The following is a 23,549-nucleotide window of genomic DNA, read 5'->3' as shown; positions in this document are numbered from 1 at the left end:
CCGACATTTTATTACCTCACATATAAGCCTCTTATACTAACAGTTTATTTTGTTCCCATAGAAACTAATGACAGTTGCGATTAATAACCTATAGCTCCCACCTCCATTCAGTTTAATGGAGGCAGGATTTCTGAAGTAACTAAAGCGCGGGGTTAAATTTTCTCGCCCAAACATAGTCTATGACGTTCCCTGCGTCGCATGGAGTGTCTGTGTAAAATTTCTTGATTGTAAATGCAACGGTGCGGATTCCTTTAGCGGACATACACACAGCTTTATATATTAGAGAGATCCATATAGTAGAGAAATCCATATAGTAGAGAGATCCATATAGTAGAGAGATCCATATAGTAGAGAGATCCATATAGTAGAGAGATCCATATAGTAGAGAGATCCATATAGTAGAGAGACCCATATAGTAGAGAGACCCATATAGTAGAGAGACCCATATAGTAGAGAGACCCATATAGTAGAGAGACCCATATACTATTGCTGATACCTGTTAAAATTTTAAAATTTGAACTGATGATTCCCTTTACTTTTTTTTGCATCATTTAGTCAGATTGATGGAAGTTTATTGGGAGGGAAGGGGAGATTATGGGATTGTTTCAATTAGTTCATGTAGTATTTCTAGAGTTTTTCTAAGGAAGAAGAATGTGTTCATACAATACTGATGATGTTCTATACCAGGGGTGGGCAATCGATTCTCCCCAAGAGGCCACATTCTATACTATGACTGTTGTGTGCAGAATCAACAGGCCAAACTTCAATCTGCTGATTAAAATTAATATAAAACAATAAACACTCAAGCCATTCAATCTGTTTTTCTGACCAGGCCATTTTAATTCTGACCAGTGTCACTTTATGAATAACTCTGGAAAACTTTAACATAGCTCAGTGATTCTGAGACTGTTTTTTCATTACATATTGTACTTCATGTTTGTGGTAAATGTAGAGGTATATTTCTTGTGTTTGTCAAAACAGTGGAAACTTGGCAGAAATATTGAAAATTTTAAATTTCATTTTTTGCCCTTAAAACCAGGGCTGTGGAGTCGGAGTCGGAGTCGTGGAGTCGGAGTCGGAGTCGGAGCTCATTTTGGTGGAGTCGGAGTCGGAGTCGGTATAAAATGCACCGACTCCGACTCCTAAAATATATAATAAATTGGGGACAGGAGTGCAATGCAGAATGTGCTGAATATTTTACTAAATAATAACATTTAGTATAATGCTTATATTTAAGTGAAAAATTTATTGTAGTACAATGTGAACATCAGACATTTAATTGTTTTTATGATACAATAATCAAGATATTTGGATAGAACATAAAATATTTATTGGAATACAACTTTAGAACACAAAAAACTAATAAATTGTAAATATGTAATATATATATATATATATATATATATATATATATATATATATATATATATATATATATATATATATATATATATATATATATATATATATATATATATACACACAGTGTATATACACACACAAGATTTATATGTAATCTACTGTATATTACATAGTGTATTACATATTTACAATTTATTACAGTTTTTTGTGTTCTAAAGTTGTATTCCAATAAATATATTTTATGTTCTATCCAAATATCTTGATTATTGTATCATAAAAATTATTAAATGTCTGATGTTCACATGCACATATTCATGTACTACAATACATTTTTCACCTAACTATAAGCAATATATGTAGGAGCCGGAGTCGGAGTCGGAGCCAGAGTCGGAGTCGGAGTCGGAGCCGGAGTCGGTGCAAGAGAATTTGAGGAGTCGGAGTCGAAGGTTTGGCTTACCGACTCCACAGCCCTGCTTAAAACCAGAGAGAGTTATGACGCACAAAAATAGTTAATAAATAACATTTACCACATGTCTACTTTACATCTTAGGCCGGCTTCTCACTTGTGATTTTCTCGCAGTAGTGCAATGCGAGAAATTCTCGCATTACACTCAGACCAATGTTAATCAATGAGGCAGCTCCCATCTGCTATTTTTTTCTCAGTCCAAATCGGAGTGAGAAAAAAAAAATTGCAGCATGCTGCGTTTTGGAGAGTTTCTCACGCGAGTCTCTCCAATGCAACTCTATGGGCGCGGGTAAATAAACAGATGTCACACGGACCGGCACTCACACCATCCTAGTGACATTAGTTTTTCTAAAAACATTTATCGCATGTTTCACAAAACACTGGAAATGAGCGAGGTCTCATAATGTCAGTCAATCTGTCAGTCGGTCTCTCCCTCTCGGTCTGTCGGTCGGAATTCCTTCCCCCCCCTCTCTCATACTCACCGATACCCGATCACCAGCGCGGCACTGCACAACGTTCACACTGCTCCGGCGGCTTCTCCTTTGAAAAAGCCGGCCGCTCATTATTCAATCTCGTATTCCCTGCTTTACCTGCCCACCGGTGCCTATGATTGGTTGCAATCAGATACGCCCCCACGATGAGTGATAGCTGTCTCACTGCAACCAATCACAGCTGCCGGTGGGCGGGTCTATATCATGCAGTAAAATAAATGGAAAAAAAAAAAAAAGGCGTGCGGCTCCCCCCTTCCCCAATTTTAATACCAGCCAGGTTAAAGCCACATGGCTGCAGGCTAGTATTGTCAGGATGGGGAACCCCACGTTATGGGGAGCCAACCACCCTAACAATATCAGCCAGCAGCCGCCCGGAATAGCCGCATCCATTAGATGCGACAGTCCCGGGACTGTACCCGGCCATCCCGAATTGCCTGGTGCGGTGGCAATCGAGGTAATAAGGAGTTAATGGCAGCAGCCCATAGCTGCCACTAAGTCCTAGATTAATCATGGCAGGCGTCTCCCCGTGATACCTTCCATGATTAACCTGTAAGATTAAGAAAATGAACACATACACCAAAAAATCCTTTATTTGAAATAAATAACAAAAAAACCCAACCCTCTTTCACCACTTTATTCAAGTCCCCAAATACCCTTCCATGTCCGACGTAATCCACAGAGGTCCCTTGATGCTGTCAGCTCTGCTACATCGGAAGCTGATAGAGCAGTCACAGACCACGACCGCTCTCTGTGAGCTCCCCGCAGCGACTGAAGTGAGTCACGCTATCAGCGATGACGTCACTCAGGTTACCCGCGGCCACAGATCTCAGCGGGAGGACTTCTGCTGTGGCCACGGGTAACCTCAGTGACGGCACAGCTCACTGCGGTCACTCAGGGGATTTGCGGTCACCGGCGAGACCTTCACCGGTGACCAAAAATCAGAGGTCATGCCACACAGACAGAGCCGCAGGATGACAATGAAGTTGGGTGAAGTTCATCCGACTTCATTCGGATCGTGCGGCTCTGTCTGCTGTCAGCGGCCATTCAGCTCTGCTACATGGCTCTGTCTGTGTCTGCTGTCAGCGGCCATGTAGCAGAGCTGAATGGCAGATGACATAGTAAAAACAGATCCCATACGCATAAAACACGCATTGCACACGCACTGCAATCATGAGAAAAATCCCAGGATCGCAGTGCAGTTGCATTGCACTCTGATCATAAAGTGAACTGAAATCGTCCGACTTTTTATCATGCAACTTGGACCGATTTTACACGCATAAGTGTGTTTCCAGCCTTATCTATGGCAAAAACCGCAGGTACCTGCAGAAATGTAACATGCTCATTAATTCAGCAGCAGAAAAGCCGCAGGTACCGTATCTTTCCGAAAATGGGGGGTGCGTCTTATAAAGCGGTACCGGGGGGGGGGGGGGGGTGTGGTGTCCTGTCTGAGGCGATCGGGCGGCCGGGTGCCTGTGGCTGCATGCAAGCGGCCGGGTACCCGTGCTTGCATGCAGTGGCAGCCGGGTACCCATGGCTGTGTGCGGGCGGCAGGCGGGTGCTGTGTGCGAGCGGCAGTCGGGTGCCCGTGCGGGCGGCAGCCGGCTGCCGCTTTCACACAGGCACCCGGCTGCCGCCCTCACACAGTCACCCAGCTGCTGCCCGCACACAGCCATGGGTACCCGGCTGCCACCGCACGCAAGCACAGGTACCCGGCGGCTTGTACGCAGGGTGGGCGGGCAGCCTGCTGGCTGCCACTCTGTGCATGCGGTGCGGGCGGCTGTGCAGCATGTTACCAGTTGTCCGCGGTCCCACTTTCAAATGATGGCGCCGGTGGAGCTCTTGGATGAGAGCTCCATCTGCGCATGCGTCGCTCCGGGCGCCATTACTTGAATCGGGACCGCGGACACACTCCACCACTGAGCACTCCCTGCCGCTGCCACCACTGAGCCGTCGCCGCCGCTGACACCACTGAGCCGGGACCGCGGACACACTCCACCACTGAGCAGTCCCTGCCGCTGCCACCACTGAGCAGTCGCCGCCGCTGCCACCACTGAACCGGGACCGCGGACACACTCCACCACTGAGCAGTCCCTGCCGCTGCCACCACTGAGCAGTCGTCACCGCTCCCACCACTGAGCCGCCGCTGCCACCACTGAACCGGGACCGCGGACACTCACTGCACCGGCCTGCTGCACGGCTCACCCGCCACGGCTGCTGCCGCCACCACGGACCCCACGGCTCCTGCCACCGCGGACGCCACCGCGCCTGCAACCACAGACGCCACGGCACCTGCAACCACGGACCCCGCTGCCACTGACCCGCCGCGCCTGCCAGCACAACCTGTGCCTCCTGTGACCCCGCTTCACCACCACTGCTGCCCCCCTCCGTTAAGAGAACACCGGAGCATAAGACGGACCCCATTTTTCTTTTTTTTACCTTTTATGTCTAAGTTTGGGGTGCGTCTTATATTCCGGTGCGTCTTATAAAGCGAAAAATACGGTAAATCCGCAGGTATAAAAAAAAAAAAAAAAAAAAAAAAAAAAAAAAAAAAAAAACACGCAGTGTGAGCACAGCATTTTTTCTTTTAAACCCATAGAATTTGCTGGGGAATGACTGCAGCAATGTTAGACACATTTTCTGTAGAAAATCCGCATGCGGTTTGCTGCATTTTTTTACCGTGGGTGCAGTAATCTTTTAGAGCCTGTGGAATTTTCTTAAAGGGAAGGTATCGTCAAAAAAATAAAAAATTCAATAGCTGAAAAAAAGTAAAGTAATAAATGTTTTGTTTAAATATTATTTGTTTTTAATTTTGCAAAATATAAAAAAAAAAAAAATTAAAAAGGTTGATATTTTCCACTGTTAAACACTAGGGGGGGGGGCAACTTCTGAAATTATTATTATTTATTATTATAGCGCCATCAATTCCATGGCGCTTTACATATGAAAGGGGTGTACATAATAGGGACAAGTACAATAATCAAACAATACAAGACACAAACAGGTACAGGAGGATAGAGGACCCTGCCCGCGAGGGCTCACAGTCTACAAGGGATAGGTGAGGATACAGTAGGTGAGGGTAGAGCTGATAGTGCCGCACTGTATCAGACTGAGGGTTATGGCAGGTTGTAGGTTTATCAAATTCTACAGAATTCCTACTGTAGAAAAAGCTCACATTACAACTGCAGTAAAAGTGGGCGGAGTCTGCTCTCCTGTGTGTGATGGCACGCCTCCCCCCTCCCAATCTGAATATTTACAACAGATAACAGAGAATGACATGTAAGGACATCGTGCACAGCCATTTTGTTGGTGACCAGAAATGTCTAAAGTGTCACCAAGGACAGCAGGAGTATCACACAGGATAGGATTACATACACGGCTCAGCAGACAGTATCACATCACACAGGAGAGTATTAGACACACAGCTGAGCAGATAGTATCACACAGGATAGTATTAGATACACGGCTCAGCAGACAGTATCACACAAAATAAGATTAGATACACAGCTGTGCAGACAGTATCACACAGGAGAGGATTAGATACACAACCCTGCAGACAGTATCACCAGTACACACACAGGTACTCACATGCAGCGGCACACACATGCAGTGGCACGCACACACACACACACGCAGGGGCCGAGTAGAGGGGAGGGAGGGGGGTGTCAGAGACTAACAGCGGGGGGAGGGGCGGCAGCAGTAGCGAGGGCTGGGTAGAGCAGAGCAATCCTCTGCTGGACGCTCACCCACAATGCTCTGCCACACACACACACACAAAATGCTCTGCCACACGCACAAAATGCTCTGACAGCACACACACAAAATGCTCCGACAGCACACACACAAAATGCTCCGACAGCACAGACACACACACAAAATGCTCCGACAGCACACACACACACACACACAAAATGCTCCGACAGCACACACACAAAATGCTCCGACAGCACACACACAAAATGCTCTGACAGCACACACACAAAATGCTCTGACAGCACACACACAAAATGCTCTGACAGCACACACACAAAATGCTCTGACAGCACACACACAAAATGCTCTGACAGCACACACACAAAATGCTCTGACAGCACACACACAAAATGCTCTGACAGCACACACAAGCACGCACACACAAAATGCTCTGCCAGCATACACACAAAATGGTCTGCCACACACACACAATGCTCTGCCAGCACACACACAAAATGCTCTGCCACACGCAATGCTCTACCAGTGTCGCAGGCGGGGAGGACGCCACTGCGCTGGCTAACGCTCGGGTCCGGCGCTGCTGCGATGGCTGCTCGGTGGCTCGAGCGGTGGGCCGGATCCGGGGACTCGAGCGGCGCTCCTCGCCAGTGAGTGAAAGGGTTAGTTGGTTTGGGGGGATTTAGTCCGTGACGCCAACCACGGGTTGTGGGGAGGTTGGGCACCACCACTGCTGGTGACGGGGATCCCGGGAGCGATGGTAGGGAGCAGCTGGGATGTTGTTTTCCCCCTCCGTGGGTAGGGGTTGGTAGTCCCGGGGCCCGGTGAGGTGACGGGGAGGCAGGGCTGGCAAGGTGCAGGGTCACCTGGACTGCACAGCGCGGTGCCGGATGGCACGGTTGTACTCACTCAGCCACAAATGTACGCAAAGTCTCTGGTAAACCAAACGGCTGGATGGACGGGTCCCGCAGCCGGCTGCTGTGGTTTCTCCCGGATGGTTGGTGGTGGCTGCCTTTCCCTGCACCTTTGTGTATGTTCGGTCCCGATGGCTTCCCAACGGCAACCCGCTCCCCAGCGTGTATATGTGCCGGAGGAGCCCTTTTGCCCGCAGGCTCTGGCCCTTGGAACTCTAGCTGTGGCGGTAGCTGTATTTCCTTCTACTGGTCGGACAGTTGCCTTCCATCGGGTCTTGGATGTTCGGAAACCCCTGGGGTTCCGGTCACTGACGGATTTGACCTCTTAATGGCGACTCAAAGCCTGGTCGGGGTCCGCAGGCCCTGCCGGTGTGTGCTGGCTTCACTTCGCTCCCCGGTTCGGTACCGGCGGGCCACCGCCCGACCCCGGTCCTACGGTTCCGCGTTGATTTGCCTCTCCTGCAGACGGCCACCACCGTCTGCCAACCTTGCTCTTAGTGCCCGGGCCACACACCTGGACACGGTCAGTTTACTCCTTTTCACTCCTCTCCCTTGCACTTCCCTAACGCAACTCTCTCCTCCTTTTCCCGCCTCCAGGACTGAACTCCTCAGTGGTTGGGGCCAACCGCCTGGCTCCACCCCACCTGGTGTGGACATCAGCCCCTGGAGGGAGGCAACAAGGATTTTGTGTCTGGCTGATGTGCCTGTCTCGGGGTGGGGGTGTGTGTTGCAGTACTTGTGACGACCTGGCTAGCCCAGGGCGCCACACCAGCACACACACAAAATGCTCTGCCACACGCAATGCTCTGCCAGCACACACAAGCACGCACACACATTGCTCTGCCAACACACACAGACACACAAACATTGTTCTGCCAGCATAGACACAAAATGCTCTGCCAGCACACACACACACAAAATGCTCTGCCAGCACACACACAAGCGCGCACACACACGCACACACACAAGCGCGCACACACACACACACACAAAATGCTCTGCCAGCACATACACACAATGCTCTGCCAGCACACACACACACACACACACAATGCTCTGCCAGCACACACACACACACACACACGCACACACAATGCTCTGCCAGCACACGCACACACAATGCTCTGCCAGCACACGCACACACAATGCTCTGCCAGCACACGCACACACAATGCTCTGCCAGCACACGCACACACACAATGCTCTGCCAGCACACGCACACACACAATGCTCTGCCAGCACACACACACACACAATGCTCTGCCAGCACACACACACACACAATGCTCTGCCAGCACACACACACAATGCTCTGCCAGCACACACACACAATGCTCTGCCAGCACACACACACACACAATGCTCTGCCAGCACACACACACACACAATGCTCTGCCAGCACACACACACACACACACACACAATGCTCTGCCAGCACACACACACACACACGCACACACAATGCTCTGCCAGCACACACACACACACGCACACACAATGCTCTGCCAGCACACACACACACACACACAATGCTCTGCCAGCACACACACACACACACACACAATGCTCTGCCAGCACACACACACACACAATGCTCTGCCAGCACACACACACACACACACACACACAATGCTCTGCCAGCACACACACACACACACGCACACACAATGCTCTGCCAGCACACACACACACGCACACACAATGCTCTGCCAGCACACACACACACACACACACACACACACACAATGCTCTGCCAGCACACACACACACACACACACAATGCTCTGCCAGCACACACACACACACAATGCTCTGCCAGCACACACACACACACACACACACACACACACAATGCTCTGCCAGCACACACACACACACAATGCTCTGCCAGCACACACACACACAATGCTCTGCCAGCACACACACACAATGCTCTGCCAGCACACGCACACACACAATGCTCTGCCAGCACACACACACACACAATGCTCTGCCAGCACACACACAATGCTCTGCCAGCACACACACACACACACACACACACAATGCTCTGCCAGCACACACACACACACACAATGCTCTGCCAGCACACACACACAATGCTCTGCCAGCACACACACACACACAATGCTCTGCCAGCACACACACACACACACACACACACACACACAATGCTCTGCCAGCACACACACACACACAATGCTCTGCCAGCACACACACACACAATGCTCTGCCAGCACACACACACAATGCTCTGCCAGCACACGCACACACACAATGCTCTGCCAGCACACACACACACACAATGCTCTGCCAGCACACACACAATGCTCTGCCAGCACACACACACACACACACACACACAATGCTCTGCCAGCACACACACACACACACAATGCTCTGCCAGCACACACACACAATGCTCTGCCAGCACACACACACACACACACAATGCTCTGCCAGCACACACACACACACAATGCTCTGCCAGCACACACACACACACAATGCTCTGCCAGCACACACACACACACAATGCTCTGCCAGCACACACACACACACAATGCTCTGCCAGCACACACACACACAATGCTCTGCCAGCACACACACACACACAATGCTCTGCCAGCACACACACACACACACAATGCTCTGCCAGCACACACACACACACAATGCTCTGCCAGCACACACACACACACACAATGCTCTGCCAGCACACACACACACACACACACAATGCTCTGCCAGCACACACACACAATGCTCTGCCAGCACACACACACAATGCTCTGCCAGCACACACACACACACACACACAATGCTCTGCCAGCACACACACACACAATGCTCTGCCAGCACACGCACACACAATGCTCTGCCAGCACACGCACACACAATGCTCTGCCAGCACACGCACACACAATGCTCTGCCAGCACACGCACACACAATGCTCTGCCAGCACACGCACACACAATGCTCTGCCAGCACACGCACACACACAATGCTCTGCCAGCACACACACACACACAATGCTCTGCCAGCACACACACACACACAATGCTCTGCCAGCACACACACACACAATGCTCTGCCAGCACACACACACACAATGCTCTGCCAGCACACACACACACACAATGCTCTGCCAGCACACACACACACACAATGCTCTGCCAGCACACACACACACACAATGCTCTGCCAGCACACACACACACACACGCACACACAATGCTCTGCCAGCACACACACACACACGCACACACAATGCTCTGCCAGCACACACACACACACACACACAATGCTCTGCCAGCACACACACACACACACACACACAATGCTCTGCCAGCACACACACACACACAATGCTCTGCCAGCACACACACACACACAATGCTCTGCCAGCACACACACACACACACACACACACACACACAATGCTCTGCCAGCACACACACACACACAATGCTCTGCCAGCACACACACACACAATGCTCTGCCAGCACACACACACAATGCTCTGCCAGCACACGCACACACACAATGCTCTGCCAGCACACACACACACACACAATGCTCTGCCAGCACACACACACACACAATGCTCTGCCAGCACACACACAATGCTCTGCCAGCACACACACACACACACACACACACACACACACACAATGCTCTGCCAGCACACACACACACACACAATGCTCTGCCAGCACACACACACACACACAATGCTCTGCCAGCACACACACACAATGCTCTGCCAGCACACACACACACACACAATGCTCTGCCAGCACACACACACACACAATGCTCTGCCAGCACACACACACACACAATGCTCTGCCAGCACACACACACACACAATGCTCTGCCAGCACACACACACACAATGCTCTGCCAGCACACACACACACACAATGCTCTGCCAGCACACACACACACACAATGCTCTGCCAGCACACACACACACACACACAATGCTCTGCCAGCACACACACACACACACAATGCTCTGCCAGCACACACACACACACACACACACAATGCTCTGCCAGCACACACACACAATGCTCTGCCAGCACACACACACAATGCTCTGCCAGCACACACACACACACACAATGCTCTGCCAGCACACACACACACAATGCTCTGCCAGCACACACACACACACAATGCTCTGCCAGCACACACACACACACACACACACACACACACACAATGCTCTGCCAGCACACACACACACACACACACACAATGCTCTGCCAGCACACACACACACAATGCTCTGCCAGCACACACACACACAATGCTCTGCCAGCACACACACACACACACACACACACACACACACACACACAATGCTCTGCCAGCACACACACACACACACACAATGCTCTGCCAGCACACACACACACAATGCTCTGCCAGCACACACACACACAATGCTCTGCCAGCACACACACACACAATGCTCTGCCAGCACACACAATGCTCTGCCAGCACACACAATGCTCTGCCAGCACACACACACACACACACACACAATGCTCTGCCAGCACACACACACACAATGCTCTGCCAGCACACACACACACACACACACACAATGCTCTGCCAGCACACACACACACACACAATGCTCTGCCAGCACACACACACACACACACAATGCTCTGCCAGCACACACACACACACACACACACACAATGCTCTGCCAGCACACACACACACAATGCTCTGCCAGCACACACACACACACACACACAATGCTCTGCCAGCACACACACACACACACACAATGCTCTGCCAGCACACACACACACAATGCTCTGCCAGCACACGCACACACAATGCTCTGCCAGCACACACACACACAATGCTCTGCCAGCACACACACACACACACACAATGCTCTGCCAGCACACACACACACACACACACAATGCTCTGCCAACACACACACACACACACAATGCTCTGCCAGCACACACACACACAATGCTCTGCCAGCACACACACACACACACACAATGCTCTGCCAGCACACACACACACAATGCTCTGCCAGCACACGCACACACAATGCTCTGCCAGCACACGCACACACAATGCTCTGCCAGCACACACACGCACACACAATGCTCTGCCAGCACACACACACAATGCTCTGCCAGAACACACACAATGCTCTGCCAGAACACACACAATGCTCTGCCAGCACACACACAATGCTCTGCCAGCACACACACACAATGCTCTGCCAGCACACACACACAATGCTCGGCCAGCACACACACAATGCTCGGCCAGCACACACACAATGCTCGGCCAGCACACACACAATGCTCGGCCAGCACACACACACACACACACACACACACACAATGCTCTGCCAGCACACACACACACACACACAATGCTCTGCCAGCACACACACACACACACACAATGCTCTGCCAGCACACACACACACACACACACACACACACACAATGCTCTGCCAGCACACACACACACACACACAATGCTCTGCCAGCACACACACACACAATGCTCTGCCAGCACACGCACACACACAATGCTCTGCCAGCACACACACACACACACACACAATGCTCTGCCAGCACACACACACACACACAATGCTCTGCCAGCACACACACACACACACACACACAATGCTCTGCCAGCACACACACACGCACACACAATGCTCTGCCAGCACACACACACACAATGCTCTGCCAGCACACACACAATGCTCTGCCAGCACACACACAATGCTCTGCCAGCACACACACAATGCTCTGCCAGCACACACACAATGCTCTGCCAGCACACACACAATGCTCTGCCAGCACACACACAATGCTCTGCCAGCACACACACACACACACAATGCTCTGCCAGCACACGCACAATGCTCTGCCAGCACACGCACAATGCTCTGCCAGCACACACAATGCTCTGCCAGCACACACAATGCTCTGCCAGCACACGCACACACAATGCTCTGCCAGCACACGCACACACAATGCTCTGCCAGCACACGCACGCACACACAATGCTCTGCCAGCACACACACAATGCTCTGCCAGCACACACACACAATGCTCTGCCAGCACACACACACACACACAATGCTCTGCCAGCACACACACACACACAATGCTCTGCCAGCACACACACACACACACACACAATGCTCTGCCAGCACACACACACACACAATGCTCTGCCAGCACACGCACACACAATGCTCTGCCAGCACACACACACAATGCTCTGCCAGCACACACACACACGCACACACAATGCTCTGCCAGCACACACACAATGCTCTGCCAGCACACACACAATGCTCTGCCAGCACACACACACACAATGCTCTGCCAGCACACACACACACAATGCTCTGCCAGCACACGCACACACAATGCTCTGCCAGCACACGCACACACAATGCTCTGCCAGCACACGCACACACAATGCTCTGCCAGCATACGCACACACAATGCTCTGCCAGCACACGCACACACACACAATGCTCTGCCAGCACACACACACACACACACACACACACACAATGCTCTGCCAGCACACACACACACACACACAATGCTCTGCCAGCACACACACACACACACAATGCTCTGCCAGCACACGCACACACACACAATGCTCTGCCAGCACACACACAATGCTCTGCCAGCACGCACACACACAATGCTCTGCCAGCACGCACACACACAATGCTCTGCCAGCACACACACACAATGCTCTGCCAGCACACACACACACACACACAATGCTCTGCCAGCACACACACACAATGCTCTGCCAGCACACACACACACACAATGCTCTGCCAGCACACACACACAATGCTCTGCCAGCACACACACACACAATGCTCTGCCAGCACACACACAATGCTCTGCCAGCACACACACACACACACACAATGCTCTGCCAGCACACACACACACACACACAATGCTCTGCCAGCACACACACACACACACACACAATGCTCTGCCAGCACACACACACACAATGCTCTGCCAGCACACACACACACACACAATGCTCTGCCAGCACACACACACAATGCTCTGCCAGCACACGCACACACACACACACAATGCTCTGCCAGCACACACACACACACAATGCTCTGCCAGCACACACACACACACACACACAATGCTCTGCCAGCACACACACAATGCTCTGCCAGCACACACACACACACACACACACACACACAATGCTCTGCCAGCACACACACAATGCTCTGCCAGCACACACACAATGCTCTGCCAGCACACACACACACACACACACACACAATGCTCTGCCAGCACACACACACACACACACACACAATGCTCTGCCAGCACACACACACAATGCTCTGCCAGCACACACACAATGCTCTGCCAGCACACACACACACAATGCTCTGCCAGCACACACACACACACAATGCTCTGCCAGCACACACACACAATGCTCTGCCAGCACACACACACAATGCTCTGCCAGCACACACACACTGCTCTGCCAGCACACACACACACACACACAATGCTCTGCCAGCACACACACACACACACACAATGCTCTGCCAGCACACACACACACAATGCTCTGCCAGCACACACACACACACACAATGCTCTGCCAGCACACACACACACAATGCTCTGCCAGCACACACACACACAATGCTCTGCCAGCACACACACACACGCACACAATGCTCTGCCAGCACACGCACACACAATGCTCTGCCAGCACACGCACACACAATGCTCTGCCAGCACACGCACACACAATGCTCTGCCAGCACACGCACACACAATGCTCTGCCAGCACACGCACACACAATGCTCTGCCAGCACACGCACACACAATGCTCTGCCAGCACACGCACACACAATGCTCTGCCAGCACACGCACACACAATGCTCTGCCAGCACACGCACACACAATGCTCTGCCAGCACACGCACACAATGCTCTGCCAGCACACGCACACAATGCTCTGCCAGCACACGCACACACAATGCTCTGCCAGCACACGCACACACAATGCTCTGCCAGCACACGCACACACACACAATGCTCTGCCAGCACACGCACACACACACACAATGCTCTGCCAGCACACACACAATGCTCTGCCAGCACACACACAATGCTCTGCCAGCACACACACACAATGCTCTGCCAGCACACACACACAATGCTCTGCCAGCACACGCACACAATGCTCTGCCAGCACACGCACACAATGCTCTGCCAGCACACGCACACAATGCTCTGCCAGCACACGCACACACAATGCTCTGCCAGCACACGCACACACACACAATGCTCTGCCAGCACACGCACACACACACAATGCTCTGCCAGCACACGCACACACACACAATGCTCTGCCAGCACACACACAATGCTCTGCCAGCACACACACAATGCTCTGCCAGCACACACACAATGCTCTGCCAGCACACACACAATGCTCTGCCAGCACACACACAATGCTCTGCCAGCACACACACAATGCTCTGCCAGCACACACACAATGCTCTGCCAGCACACACACACACACAATGCTCAGCCAGCACACACACAATGCTCAGCCAGCACACACACACACACACACAATGCTCAGCCAGCACACACACACACACACAATGCTCTGCCAGCACACACACACACACACACAATGCTCTGCCAGCACACACAATGCTCTGCCAGCACACACACACACAATGCTCTGCCAGCACACACACACACACAATGCTCTGCCAGCACACACACACACACAATGCTCTGCCAGCACACACACACACACAATGCTCTGCCAGCACACACACACACACACACACACACACAATGCTCTGCCAGCACACACACACACAATGCTCTGCCAGCACACACACACACAATGCTCTGCCAGCACACACACACAATGCTCTGCCAGCACACACACACAATGCTCTGCCAGCACACACACACACACAATGCTCTGCCAGCACACACACACACACAATGCTCTGCCAGCACACACACAATGCTCTGCCAGCACACACACAATGCTCTGCCAGCACACACACAATGCTCTGCCAGCACACACACACACACACACACACACAATGCTCTGCCAGCACACACACACACACACACACACACAATGCTCTGCCAGCACACACACACACACACAATGCTCTGCCAGCACACACACACACACACACACAATGCTCTGCCAGCACACACACACACACACACACACACAATGCTCTGCCACACACTAGCACACACACACACACACAATGCTCTGCCACACACTAGCACACACACACACACACAATGCTCTGCCACACACTAGCACACACACACACACACAATGCTCTGCCACACACTAGCACACACACACACACACACACACACAATGCTCTGCCACACACTAGCACACACACACACACACACACACACAATGCTCTGCCACACACTAGCACACACACACAATGCTCTGCCAGCACACACACACACACACACACACACACACACACACACAAGCACGCCCGCTGCGGCCGGGGAAGGAAGGGAGCCGTATACTACTCACACAGGCCGACAGGCCATGGGATGGGAGGGGGGGCCTTGAGAGCGTGTGGGTATTATCAGAGACTGTAGCATTGGCGGCGGGGGGAGGGGCACCGGTACACTACTCCCCACGGGCCGAACGGGTGACAGGGGGAAAAGTTCAGCACACAGCATGACTGCTGTGAGCTGCAGAAAGATGGCGCCAATCTCCTCCCTCTGCTGTGAACTGGACAGCCCAGGGGGCGCGTCCAAGTCACAGCAGGGAGCTCTACTGTAATAAGCCTAGGGGTCGGATTCCGACTATCAGAGTCTATGCACAGGGGCTGCCATAAAGCAGTGAGTAACTGTCGTTACACACACAGCAAATCCAGCATAGCAGCCCCCAGTAAAATTAGAATTAAATAAAAACTAAATAAGCAGTGATTTTAATTTTGTATTAAAAATACTTTATTTCATTATCACTATTTTTAATACAAAAGTAAAAAACCGTGACACCTTCCCTTTAAGCAAATTCCATTTTCTAGTGCGCACAGGGCCTAATACAGATAATACAGTGCAGAGTTTGAGGGCTTCTTAAAGAAAGAACAAAACAAACAGGTCTAAATCAAATACTTTTTTCATGCAATAAAATGCTACTTTATTATTTAAAAAGTACAGTGATTTTCTGGGGAGATTGTGTCACAATTAAAGTGTACTTACGAAAACTAAAAAACTGACAGTGTATCAAACACTTATTTCCCCACTGTATATCCAGTGCTGACACCTTTCCAGCAATGTATGCACTGGTGCTCCTGGGAATTGTGTGACATTCGCTGCAGGGATCTTGTGATATAATCAGCAGCCGCTTCACGCTCGCCAGCTTCAGACATATCACATACACCCTGAGGAAGTTACAGAACAGCAGCTGTCACTTCCTCCAGATGTATGCGATTCATCTCAAGGAGGGGGAGAGTGAAGTGACCACTGGTTACATAATAAAATAGATCAGGCACTCCAAAATAGATGCGAAAAAACCCAAAACTTTATTCAAAATGTAGAGCAGTTCAAATTTTGCAAGATGTTTGGGTCAGCGCAGTGGCCTTCGTCGGTAGAACTGGCTACATATAGAGAAGTAGATGATCCGTGTGAAGAAGATATGGAAAAAATTCAGATTTATTAGGAAATAATGAGAAGAATGTTCAGATGTATAATAATGACGTGTAGAGTACAGGGTCCATCAGTTAACGCTAATGGAAGTGCTGCATGGCTGAACTAATTGGAATGTAATAAGAAGTATAAATGAAAGGGGAGAAATTAACTTGAAGTCACTCCACCTGGTGGAGAAAGACATCACGCGCACTCCGTCGCTTGTGTGCTAGAAACAAGAGATATTGGGGAACGCTGGGTAAAGGCCCCTTTACACACTGAGACTTTCTAGCGATCCCACCAGCGATCCCAACCTGGCCGGGATCGCTACAAAGTCTCTGGTGAGCTGTCAAACAGGCAGACCTGGCCAACGACGCAACAGCGATCCGGACCTGCAGAACGACCTAGCTAGTCATTGGGGACGTTGTCAGACCTAAAACACACATCCGTGAAAACCACCGTGAAAACTGTCGGCAGACAGAGTAGCGCGATGAGAATGAACTCTGGTGAACTTCACCCGACTTCATTGTCATGCCGCGGCTCTGTCTGTGTGCCGTGTACTGATTAGCGGTCACCTGTGAAGGATTCACCGGTGACCACTAATCCCCCGAGTGACTGAAGTGTCCCCCCCTCTCTCATACTCACCGATCCCCGACAGCGCTGCACGGCGTTCACACTGCTCCGGCGGCTTTTTCTAATTTGAAAAAGCCGGCCGCTCATTAAACAATGTTGTATTCCCTGCTTTCCCCGCCCACCGGCGCCTATGATTGGTTGCAGTGAGACACGCCCCCACGCTGAGTGACAGGTGTCTCGCTGCACCCAATCACAGCAGCCGGTAGGCGTGTCACTATGGAGTATAGAAATAAATAAATAATTAAAAAAAAACGGCGTGCGGTTCCCCCCAAATTTAATACCAGCCAGATAAAGCCATATGGCTGAAGGCTGGTATTCTCAGGATGGGGAGCTCCACGTTATGGGGAGCCCCCCAGCCTAACAATATCAGTCAGCAGCCGCCCAGAATGGCCGCATACATTAGATGCGACTGTTCTGGGACAGTACCCGACTCTTCCCGATTTGCCCTGGTGCGTTGGCAAATCGGGGTAATAAGGAGTTAATGGCAGCCCATAGCTGCCAATAAGTCCTAGATTAATCATGTCAGGCGTCTCCCCGAGATACCTTCCATGATTAATCTGTAAATTACAGTAAATAAACACACACAACTGAAAAATCCTTTATTAGAAATAAAAAACACAAACATTCCCTGGTTCACCACTTTAATCAGCCCCAAAAAGCCCTCCATGTCCGGCGGAATCCAGGATGGTCCAGCGTCGCTTCCAGCTGTGCTGCATGGAGGTGACCGGAGCAGCAGAAGAAACCGCCGCTCCTGTCACCTCCAGCAAATGAAGACAGCCGCGCGATCGGCTGAGCTGTCACTGAGGTTACCTGGATCTAGCGGTGGATGCAGCGGTGGCCGCGAGTAACCTCAGTGACAGCTCAGCTGATCACGATACTAACCTCAGTTGCTGCGTGGAGCTGACCTGAGCAGTGGTGAGTAGCGCTACTCTGTCTTCCGACATGTAGTAACGACATTTTGCATCACACACGGACATTTCTCGGAAAATCAAATAACACGCACGTGTGCCTTTAAACATAAAAAAAACATATGTGCACGTTTGGTCGTATCTCCGGTATGTACGGAAACGGACCAAACACGCACGTTTTAAACAGATGTGTGTTGCAGGTAAAGCAGCTTTTTGAAAGGGAAGTTGCTAACGAAGTCGCTGTAAAGTCCCCTTTACACACTGAGACTTTGCTGCACAGCGGGAAACAATGGACCAAAGAATGGTCCTGAACGATTTGTAGCGATCAGCAACTTCACAGCAGGGGGCAGGTCGCTGATGTGTTTCACACACTGCAATGTCGCTGGGGAGGTCGCTATAACGTCACAAAACCGGTGACGTTACAGCGATGTCGTTTTGTGATGTAAAGTGTGTAAAGCCACCTTAAGCCAGCAGACTAAATTCAGTTGGACAAACATGTCTGAATGGACCTCCTGCAGGGAAACACGGAATTCACCGCTTGTGAGAGAATGGCACCTCATTCATCTGAAGGAGGGGGAAAGTGAAGTGATCACTGATTACATAATGTCACACATTCCCTAGGAGAGCTGGTGTTGACACTGCTGGAATAGCACCGAAGGAGAGTATATTATTATTTTACAAAGGGGAAAAACATGGGTTGTCAGAGCAGTGGACTACTCCTTCAAATGCACAGAAATGAGGTTGTGGACATGAGTTCTAAAATCCCATATTGAATAAAGAGAAATAGTGATCGCCTTAAGGCCTAAGACACACGGCAAGAAAATTGGTGCGAGAGGAGTGCGATAAAACATCGCATTCCACTCGGACCAATATTAGCCTGTGTGTCAGCGCACATGAGTGATTATTTTCTCAGCCCTAATCGGACCGCGAAAACAATTGCAGCATGCTGTGATTGTAATGCGAGACTCTATCGCACCCATCCAAGTCTATGGGGCACGAGAAAGGTTGCAGTGCACCCACGGTACACCGGTGTACCGCAAGTGCAGGGCGAAAATGGCAACAGCCGGTTACGGAGGAGAGAGGAAGAGAAATCCCTCCCTCCCCTCTGCAGCACTGGCCCGCCCCTCCTCAGTCGGACCTCAGTCGCAGGGACACTCGCATGACACTCGGCTCTGCTGTACTGCCAGCGTGAGCCGTGTCATGCGAGGATCGTAGTAATCCCGTGTGGCCCCAGCCTTAAGGTGAGGTTCACGAGTGTGTGAAATATATATTTTAAAATTTGGCCTAATATCATCCAGAAAGGTGAGATGATTATTTTCTCACTTGTCATCTATATAGTCTGGTTTTTTTTTCCTCTCAGCAGCTATTAACCATTTGTAGTTTCCTATGCTACAGAATAGTAATATATGGGAAACGATCAGTTGCCTTGCTGTGGGATCTGATTTTTCTTTTTGCACCATCAGACTTGCATTAGTGAATCTCGGCCATTTTCAGTCAAATAACAGTACGCAATTATTTTTCCCCACATTGTCAGAAAAAAAAACGAAAAACAAACTACAGCACAACAAAAAGGTGGATAGCACATGCCTGATTTATACACTTGGTGGCACGATCCCCAATTCGGTGACATTATCCACCCAGAGCGATGAGGTTACAATACAATGGTCCCGAAACATCAAAGCAATTTTGCCAGAACTCAGGTGTAAATTGCTTTGAAAAGTCATAAAAATAAAAATTGTCGCAACCTGGAGTTGTGGGAAGATGGTGACACTTTTGGCGTTTTCATGCCAGTTTCTCCCATAACCTGGGTAGGATGGAAGCATCACACCACGGACCGTGTCATTCACGAGGAGTTGTGGAGGTCCTACACCTGGAATCTCACACAGGACCCTGGGGTAAGGCTTGTGGCGAGGCACAGCTCATTACAACGTATATTAGCCAAAATGGCTGCTCCCACCAAAACCAATTTTACCAAAATTTTATGAAGTGAGTGTGGGGGTCTTATACTACTTTGAGCCACTGCACTTACAATGGTGGCTTTTATATCTATAGTAAAATTTCCACACACACCAGATTTATTTTTTTTGCCCTGTCCACAGTGGGCACATACAGATGCCACATGTACTCATTATATAACACAAGAGTGGCACAACCATAGTACACACCTGAGACCACTACAATAGCGATACAATACAGATACATGGCCTATGTGCACAGCTCTGCCCCAGCATGTAACAGGCAGGAAGTAAGAAAATCAGAGAAATCACACAGGGCGCAGACTGCACCTCATCAGGAGCGACATTACTCTCACCGTGCAGACTCCCAGCATCAGAAACCTTCCTGTGAAGATGGTGCACACAGACAGACAGCACCACAAGCTTACCTCAGGAGACACCCCCGCCAGGTGAATGGAGCCTCCCCTGTCCGTACCTGTACCCTGCAGGGAGGCGCCTCCCACTGTGTGCGCAGGTGTGAAAGGGTCAGGGCTCCAGCCGTCTCTGTTTAGCAAAGAAACGACTGATATTTAAGTAATGCAGAGGGCAGGCATGATAACTGGTAGGTGCATGTAATGTATAAATATATAATATAAAGATGACAGTTACATGTAGTACATATAAAGATGGCAGGAACCCCACTATATTGTATCTACCAGTGAGGGAGTGATATAAGGTTAACTGGTACATGTGACACATAGAAGATGATATAAATATATACTAGTGAGTGGCTGTGGGGGCCCTCATACTGAGTGGGCGGCTGTGGGTGCCATCATACTGAGTGAGTAGCTGTGGGGGCCCTCATATTGATTATGCAGCTGTGTTTCCCTCATGCTGATAGGGCAGATGTCTGGGGCCATATCATGCTGAGTGAGAGGCTGTGGAAGCCATCATTCTGAGTGTGCAGCTTTGGGGGCAGGCCCGGACTGACAGGCGGGAGGGGCGGGACTTCTCCCGGTGGGCTGGCTGGTGGAGGGGTGGGGGGGCCGCCCAGGGCCGGCGCCAAGGAGTGGCGCACCGCTACTCAGGGGGGCCCGGTGGCCGCGCTGTCACCGCCCCCCGCCGAGGATCGCGCTTTCAATTGCATCGGCATCGCAGGTGCCGATACAATTGAGAGCAATGATGAGAGAGTGAGCGGCGCGCTCTCTCTCTCTCTTATCATTCCCCCCGCTGTGACTGTCGGCGTTCTGACAGCTCTGCAGAGGACCGCGGTGACGTCATCACTGCGCGCCTACTGAGAGGTCAGCGACAGCAATGGACGACGCGCCGAGGAGACCGGATCAGTGGGGGAACGAGTGAGCCGCCCCTCTACTGACACTTGGCTCCCTTGACTCACAGGCCGGCCACTACACAGCGGCACTAGTACACATAGGGGCCCGGCAGCCGCTCTGCAGAGCCGGCTACCGGGCCCCTATGTGTAGTGCCGGCCGCTGTGTAGTGGCCGACAATGCGACTGTCAGGGGGCCGGCCTGTGAGTCAGGGGAGCCCAGTGTCAGTAGAGGGGCCCCTGACCTGGAGAGGCCACCAGCCGTTTCTGAGCTGCAGCAGAGCAGGAGTGACCTGCACTGAAGACGGAATAAGCCATCCTGCAGGACCTGCGATGATGTCACGCCCATGTGACTGTGTGGGAGGAGACACAGGAAGCCGGGCAGAAAGCAAGAGAACTGAATCCTGAAGGAGATTTGGACACATGACTGGTAATAAGAAAAGAGGGGACATGAGGGGAAAGGGGGCTGCAGGGTGAGGGGCATGTGAGGAGTGCAGACTGTGACAGAAGGATGTGAAGGGTGCAGAATGTTTGAGAGGGGTAAGTTGGGGTACAGGCTGTGTGAGATATGGGGAGCAGGGTGTGTGAGATATGGGGGTGTAGTGTGTGTGATCTGGGGGATGTAGTGTGTATGATATGGGGCTGCAGACTGTATGGGGAGCAGGGTGTGTGATCTGGGGGGTGCAGGCTGTGTGAGATGTGGGGGTGTAGTGTGTGATATGGGGGTGCAGACTGTATGGGGAGCAGGCTGTGTGAGATGTGGGGGTGTAGTGTGTGTGATATGGGGGTGCAGACTGTATGGGGAGCAGGGTGTGTGAGATATGGGGGTGTAGTGTGTGATCTGGGGGGTGCAGGCTGTATGGGGAGCAGGGTGTATGAGATATGGGGGTGTAGTGTGTATGATATGGGGGTGCAGGCTGTATCGGGAGCAGGGTGTGTGACATATGGGTGTGTAGTGTGTGTGATCTGGGGGGTGCAGGCTGTATGGGGAGCAGGGTGTGTGAGATATGGGGGTGTAGTGTGTGATATGGGGGTGCAGGCTGTATGGGGAGCAGGG

The 23,549-nt window shown here is 51.1% G+C and overlaps 1 protein-coding gene across 5 annotated transcripts in view; it reads right to left on the bottom strand.

The window, feature by feature from the left end:
• Positions 1–22,124, bottom strand: part of LOC142291395 (uncharacterized) — a 35,076-nt gene extending 12,952 nt beyond the window's left edge. For 3 of the 5 annotated variants that reach the window (XM_075335871.1, XM_075335898.1, XM_075335906.1), the window contains exon 1: positions 21,615–22,124. The gene's annotated coding sequence lies outside the window, so the exon portion shown is untranslated. Of the gene's footprint in view, positions 1–21,542; positions 21,583–21,614 lie in introns of those variants that run through there. The other 2 variants (XM_075335879.1, XM_075335889.1) reach the window with 2 other exon arrangements.
• Positions 22,125–23,549: the final 1,425 nt, after the last annotated feature.

The sequence above is a fragment of the Anomaloglossus baeobatrachus genome, chromosome 1 (assembly GCF_048569485.1).
Source record: "Anomaloglossus baeobatrachus isolate aAnoBae1 chromosome 1, aAnoBae1.hap1, whole genome shotgun sequence".
Classification (NCBI taxonomy): Eukaryota; Metazoa; Chordata; class Amphibia; order Anura; family Aromobatidae; genus Anomaloglossus; species Anomaloglossus baeobatrachus.
This window is presented reverse-complemented; position numbering and strand designations above follow the sequence as displayed.